The following is a 7,984-nucleotide window of genomic DNA, read 5'->3' on the forward strand; positions in this document are numbered from 1 at the left end:
AAAACACACACACACACACAACAAAACCTTCCTGGATTACTTTCTGTTTTATTTGAGAAGGGAGTTTGAATTTGGGGCAAAAAAAACCCAAAACACGTGTGTCTAAAAAGCTCATCTCGAGAAGAGCTGGGAAACATGAGATATAACCATGAGTGCCCCAGAGAGAGGCAGGCTTGCCGGGTCCTTGCTGTCCTACGCCCTGGAAAAAATCTATTCTGATACTTCAGATGTTTAGTTGATTTTTCAAGTCACATGATGCTTTTTTTTGTCTCTTCTCCATTGTCATGCACGTGTGTTGCATGTGACATGGAAACCCAGGGCCTTCTCCAGGGTTTGCCTTTGTGATTTTCTCAGTGTGGTTAGGACAGTGTTGGTGGGGCTGGTGGTAACATTTCCTACAGACTTCAGAGCACGTGTAGATTTTCTAAAGGGTGCTCCTGCTCTCGCCTTGTGAAAAGTGTACCTATACCAACAAGAAAATACAGATCTTAATGTCGATAGAGCTCCTACAATGCCATTTCTTTCTTGAGTGCAGTAAAATTATAGTCTTGTGCTGATTTTCTTCCATGAACGAATGGACACACAGACGGAAGTCACGTTCACTCAGGACCAACTGTCAGACAGGTATATGCACGTGGACCCATCTGTGAGCTCATATTCCAGGTAGGATTCAGAAAAGGGATAAACATCCCACTTATATTTGAGAAGACTGTGGCACAACCACTATGTTTACATTTGCAAGTAATTGTTGTTTTTTAAACAAATGCGGCCTAGGACTCTGCATCCACTTGAGCAGCAAAACATTGCTTTTAAACTCGTGTATTTTCATTGGGCTTAATAAAGAAAAAAAATCTGGCTTTGTCTGCAAAGGAGCTATCTGACAATTATGTGGTTAACGTTTTTTAAAGCAATAAGAACAAAGATCATTCGGGACAGGACCACTTCACTTTGTACTCCAAAGTCTTTAGCCTACGCTGTGGTTTGTTTGGTTTTGTTTTTTTGCTCACATTCGGTTCTTTTGTTTATTTAATCCTTAATTATTTGCACTAGTTTCTTAACTGTCCAACCATCATGAACTTGTCCTTATGTTGATACTTCCTGCCAACTGTTTCGCACATGGAGAGTATTATTAGGAATGATACTCTAAATTTAATGCACAGCTACAACTGTTTGCTTTCATTATGTGTGGGAATATCCATAAATAGACGTCTCATTGTTGGCACTTACTGCTTTACTCTCCCCATGTGCATTGCCTAATTATGGCTCTCACTTGAATAATTTGGCAAATGCTTGTATAGCATCTTCAATTAAAAATAAATAAGTTAGAAGAATGTTCTTTCTGTACTCTTCAGCCTTAAAAAAAAAAAAAAGGAATGTTATCCTTTAGATCTATTAAAGGAACCGTTCCAAATCTTCTCCTTCCAATGCAATTTTTCTCAGGGCAAATTAAAACTGTATGGTATCTAATCCAAATAAATGTTATGCTTTTCAACCCCCACACTTCCTATTGCATAAACTTCCCAAACAATCGTTTCATACAGTCTTACTAAGCGCGCAGACTCAGAGCTCCCCTCCCTTCCAAGGCTGCTCCTTGCGGGGCTGAGCGGGGTCGCTCATGGTGCCTGCAGACCCCTCAGTTGGGACACAGGTTCCCTGACTCATGACCCCTCACGGGCCCAGGTGTCTGGGGCTCGAGAATGGACGCAAACTAACCCAACTCTCTTCTAAGATGACATTTGAAAACATGATCCCGAATGCTCACCGTGTCTCAGTGCATTTGGTGATACGCTCCAGAGCGGTGATACACCGGTGATATAGAGGTCATCTTCGATGCTCATTGGCAATGTGTTTTGTGAAATATTATAATTTTTGACAGACTCGGGGTTTTACTGATGTTTGTCTTTAATAGAAGGGCAATACAGAGGATACAGTCCTAAAACTTTAAAAATGTTACATCGTATGGAACCTTTGAACATTAATAAGCAATAGAAGCTAACAGTCCTATAATCTGTAGTAAGAAAAATAAAATGAGTGACAGTGTTTTTTTCTTTTAATTTTACAATGGAAACAAAGCAAAACAAAATGTATGAGAAAGTGGGAGAGAGTAGAATGTAAGAGAGTTCTGTCCTTTTCTCTCTGAAATGAAATATTCTGGGCACATATAACCTTTTGTTCATTTTTATAATCCTGTCTCTCATGTTGCAGTGGGAGTCCTGGTGTTAACGACAGAAAGATCAAAAGGTTCTCCGAATCGGACTCACAGGAGGCAGAGAGCCCGTCCACACGTCATGTTTCCATAATTCCCTCTGCAGCGCAGCGCTGCCCTCCTCGGAAAACCAGCTTTTACCACCTCGCTGCAGTCAAAAGTTCAAGGTGATTAATTCGCTTCCTAAGTGGAGAATTGATCTGCATTTGGCGTGTCGTATTGTGAGGGAGCAGAGTCCTCCGCTCCGCTCAGGACAGGCCAGGAGCTGCCGAGGCGGGGCTAATACTTACCCACCTCGCGGAGTTCACTTGCCGGCTCACTCGGAGGGTCCCCGGGCCAGACCCCCAGGAAGCCCACCTCTCAGGGCACAGGGAGGGACACACAGAGTTTCCTGGATTACGTGCAGGATGCCGAATTTCGGAAATCACATGTCTGTGCAGCTATCAACTTAAAAAACAGTTTCACTTTATCAAAGTAAATAAAACGGGGCGTACGAAACTGGTGCCCAAGGAACGTAGCGGAGAAGCAAGGATCGGAGGAGATGAAGCAGACGAGTTGAATGTCGTTATGCTGTCTTTAAAAATCATTTTTCCTTGTTACTGCTTTGTCTCAACGCTTTAACTAAGGTCCAAGATCCCCTCAGTCACGGACGCGGGGGTAGTGGTCGATGGCCACCCGTTCTCGGCTGCCTGTTTGTCTGTCATGTGAAAGATGGACGCCTGGCCTAACGTGATGGTGACGGATGTCTTCCAAGTCGTGCTTCACAATAAAGTCACTGATTTCAGTTTCTATGCTCAAGGTAACTCAGATTTTAAGCGAGATGGTTCTAAGCAAAACTTCAAAGTCCTTGACAGCGTGGCGTTTAGGTCTGAGTGGGGAAGACCTAGATGCTGGTGTGGTCTGCTGTCGGGTTTGTTCTTGGGTTTAAAGACTCAGAAATAACATGTGGCTTGATTAGGGCTAGCTGCATACAGCGGACGCTTGCACATGTACTAGTTACCGCTAGTAGTGACACCAGCATGCCTAAATGCTATGTCCTCTCTCTCTTGTCCCTAAACCTTGAATCCAAGAGGAAGCCCATTAATAAAAATCGGAGCTGACATGCGTTGAACATCTGTGTGTCAGGCAATGGCCCAAACACTTCAGATATATTATTTCAGATTAATTCTCACACCAAACAAATGAAGTAATTATTATCTTTTTTACCAATTGGGAGGTTAGAAAACTGAGTGGGGAGACTTTATTGTCTTGCACAGAAAATATGCATCAAAGNGGAGACTTTATTGTCTTGCACAGAAAATATGCATCAAAGACAGGGTTTGAAGACAAGCAAATGGACTCCAGAATTTGTATTCTTTGTAACTACATTACACTCTGACTTTCGGAAAATCATCTAAAGCTGAATTAGCTTTTTTTAAAATTAAATTTTAAATAGCTAATATATTGCCCTGTTTTTTTTAAAAAAAATGTATGATATTTATTAGTATGGTATTATTATTTTTCAATATCATTTGTTAGGGTGACATTTCACAAAAAAAAAAAAACATTAATCTTTCACTTGTACCAACTTTCAAAAAAGAAGACAATAATGCCCTTCCTATGATTACTAACAGGACATTTGCAAACAAGTAAATAGTGAAATCTGTCATTCTGACAATAATAGCATAGATCTTCGCATTCATCCTCACAAACACATAAATTAAATTTTGTACTGGCCAAGGAAGGTAACTATGAAACAACAATTTTATTTCTATTTATGGATAGGAGAGTAAAAAGGGGGCTGAGATAGATATGCAGAAGGCATCTATCCTCCTTACAAGAGCAGAGGACCAGCCGTGATGGTGCTAGCTGGTGTCCTGTGCTCTCCCTCGTACCGGCTATACCCATGCCCATTGGGGCTCGGAAGGGAGATTGGGCTGGAGTCTAGTTGACCAGCTCACACTATCATGCTGCAAGAAGGAGTTTGATACACTTGCTAAATGTAAATGAAGCACAGTTTTTAAATAAAAAAAGTAATTCTAATGCACATTTGTCACTATGGAGAAAGAGAATTGGAAAGAAAGACGAGGAGAAGGAAGGGGAGGAAAATTTAGGAGGAAGAGGAGAAGGAGAAAGTCAAGGAAGAGAAGGGGAAGGAAGGAGAAAAAGAGAAGAGGGGAAGGGAGAAAAGAGAAGGAGAAGGAGGAGGAGAAGAAGGGGAAGGAAGAGGGTCAGAGGAGGGGAGAGAACTGATGCTTTTCTATGCTCTGTTGGCTGTATACCTTGCTCTTGACACTGGCTTGTCAGGTGCTTGGATGCTGGGGACAAGAGCCTACTGTTGCCCTCCCTCAGTTCACGGAGTCCAGCACTGATGATTTAAGGAACCTGAGGGAATATTCTTTCTTATCCCAAAAACAACATTCAGAGTTTTCTTTCTGTGATTGTTTTCGTGAATGAATTTGAAAGGCTTTTGTTTTAAGGAGTAGAATGAACCATATTGTGTGGACAGTGAACAATGATTCATTATTTTCCTCTTGAATCTTGAATTCTTCCTTGGCTGAGACTGACCACATTTCACTCTTACCTAGAAGTTTCATTTCTTAGTCTCTGACTTTTGACACAAACATCTCTTTTGCCCTTTTCCTGTCTTCGTGATGAGCTATTCGCTTTATCTCCCTCGATGTTGGTTTCTTCAGGTCTTTAGATTTGTTTGCCCTTCTTGTGAAAGAAAACATCATTTTAAAATTTTGTTTGTGGATACTATTTCTAAAATAACACTCGTGTAATGTCCCTGTCAACTTTGTTAAAACAACATAAACCAAAATACTAAGAAACAGGGAAAGAAAAGAGAGTAGAAGACCGTATATTCCTCTGGGCCGTCATCTCTAGTAGTGAGCAGGCATAATGCGGCACTCTGACTGAGGTCGTCACAAGACCCAGAAACTAAGTGATACAAATAAATCTGTGTGGGGACTTTTACTGAAAAATCTTATTTCTTTTAGATTTTCAGACGGCTTCTTTTATTCTGAAATAAATCACAGTTTATTTAGCAATAATTTGGAGGACAGTGTTGCACTTCTGTGTGCTCTAATCTAGGTAGCTGTTTTATCTAGAATCTAGATATGACACACATATTAGTCATTGTAACCCTGAGAAAGTAATAAAATGGACCCTATGATTGGGGTTTTTATAGAACCAAAATATAATATATTTAATTTCAAGCATTTCTTGAAGTTCCTGAAAAATTCCTCAAGTTGCATTTTTTGAGATGTGATTGTTTAACTGTGAGTTTAGAGACAATTTAGTTAAACAATAATTGTCTATAACAATAGGTCTCAATACAGACAATTTTGAACCCTCACCCTGGAAACATTTGACACTCTTTGGAGACATTTTTGTTGTCACAACTGAGGGAGTATCTTTTGCATAGAGGCCAGAGATGCTGCTTAACATCTTACAATAGATAGGACGGGGCCCGCAAAGCGAATTCCTTGGCCCAAGGTGTTAATAGTACCAAAGCTGAGGAACCTTGGATTAGGGCCTTCGGTTCCTCTGGACTCTGCTATCTGATGCTCCAACGGTTAATTCTCTCGTTTATCTGGCATCCTTCAGAGATGTGTATGATTTTTTTAATTTAATTTTATTTAAATTCAATTAATTAACATTTAGTGTATTATTAGTTGTAGAGGTACAGTTCAGGGATTCATCAGTTGCATGTAGCACCCAGTGTTCATTATATCATGTGCCCTCCTGAATACCCATCACCCAGTTGCTCCCCACCTCAAGCAACCCTCAGTTTGTTTCCTAGAGTTGAGTCTCCCATAGTTTTTCTTCCTTTTTTATTTCTTCCCAGCTTTCTCTCCCTTCCCCTGTGATCCTCTGCACTATTTCTTATCTTCCACGTATGAATGAAACCACATGATAGTTGTCTTTCTCTGACTGACTTATTTCACTTAGCATAATACCCTCTAGTTCCATCCACCTCATTGCACATGGTAAGAATTCATTCTTTCTTATGGCCTAGTACTATCCCATTGTACATATGAGCCACATCTTTTTTATCCATTCATCTCTCAGTGGACATCTGGGCTCTCTCCATAGTTTGGCTATTGTGGACATTGCTGCTATAAACATTGGGGTGCAGGTGCCCCTTCGGATCACTAAGTTTGTATCCTCTGGGTAAACACCTAGTAGTTGCTGGGTCATAAGGTAGCTCTACTTTCAACTTTTTGAGGTTCCTCCACACTGTTTTCCAGGGTGGCTGTAGCAGCTTGCGTTCCCACCAACAGTGTAAGAGGGTTTCCCTTTCTCCACATTGTTGCCAATCTGGATTCTTCCTCCAAATTATAGAAATGAAATGAGTGGCAAGAAGATCAGCTCTAGAGAGGGCTTTGATTGCTTCGATGGGTCAAGACTAGGCAGGAGGTCTGGGTTTGTGCCCTGGACGTGTTCCTCCAGAAGAAATGAAGGACAAGATGTGCTTCCCATTGCCTGACAAATACCTCCCATTTCCTGCACACACCATCCATCCCCTGCCATACTTCCCACTGACACTGTGGGGGCACATCTGAGAAACCATGATGGCAGAGAGGTGATTCTCAGGACATTCAGCTGATCCTGGGCTACACACGTAATAGCCCACAGATCTGTGGAAATGATGCATTGCGCTCCACAGTCTCTGATCCCATTCTTACACTTGTAAGAAGTACATGTGGCTTCAGATTCTCCCACATTTTCCAAGAATAAAGCAGCCTCCACAGGCTAGCCCAAACTGAGTTTCTTGGGAGTGTTCTGTATGCTGCAGTTCTTGGAGTACCTTTTTGAACACACAGAGGCAATTTTAAATGAATTATGTCAACTCTGACTATTCTACATTGGGTTGTATTTAGGAAAACTGTTCTCCTGATATTCATTTTGAAAAAGTATCTTCTTTGAAATTTTATCCCTCCTCAGAGAGATTTATATGTTCTTGGCCTTCATGACTGAGATTCCCTGGTGAGCCCTTCTGAGCTTTATATTCAGAGATTATTGTATTTGCCACATTTACTTTAAATGATGAATTTTTATGTGTATATTTCCAAAAGCCTTAAGGCAATAGATAGACCTTACAGAAGTCAAATAAAGAAAAATACAGAAGGAAAGAAAGGTCTTGATGTACTCAATAATCAATAATCTTTATTTTAGGATCTGGACAAAATCGCAGGGTTGGAAAGTCTTTCAGCAAATATAAACCAGGTGTCTAATGGATCACCCTGTGGAATGCTGGTTTCTGTGGGATATAAACAAATAATATGTGAGCTACAGTACAAGCACTGACTTGTGTGAGGAAGGTCAGAATTGGAGAAGATAAAAATTCCATAGTCTGCAGCACTGGCTCAAGTGTGAGCAGTCCCCTAGCTCATGGCTGGCCTCTTCATGCTGAATTGTTCTGCTTATGGGAGCAGAAACTGCAGGGCCATTTCCTCTTGGGCAGCTCCCTACACTATTAAATCGACCATTTCACATTGTGGATTTTAGGGTAAAAGCTTTCTGTTTGGGTTCACAGTATTGTAGAAAAGGACCATATGCTCTGTGAAATCAGCTCAATTTTTAAAATTTCAACACATAGAGTCAGGCAAGCTGTCTCATACTTGGTTGTTGCTAGTGTAGATGGGTTTAGAGAGTGTAGATAATATCAGCATAAATTTTGGAGGTGAGCTTGGCAGTATATTCTAAAAATAAAGATGCGCTTATCCTAGGATGCAGAGCTCCATGTGTGGCTGCCTGTCCTAGGGCCATGCTGCACAGGGGGGAAGAGTC

This window comes from Ailuropoda melanoleuca, chromosome 3, assembly GCF_002007445.2.
Source record: "Ailuropoda melanoleuca isolate Jingjing chromosome 3, ASM200744v2, whole genome shotgun sequence".
NCBI lineage: Eukaryota > Metazoa > Chordata > Mammalia > Carnivora > Ursidae > Ailuropoda > Ailuropoda melanoleuca.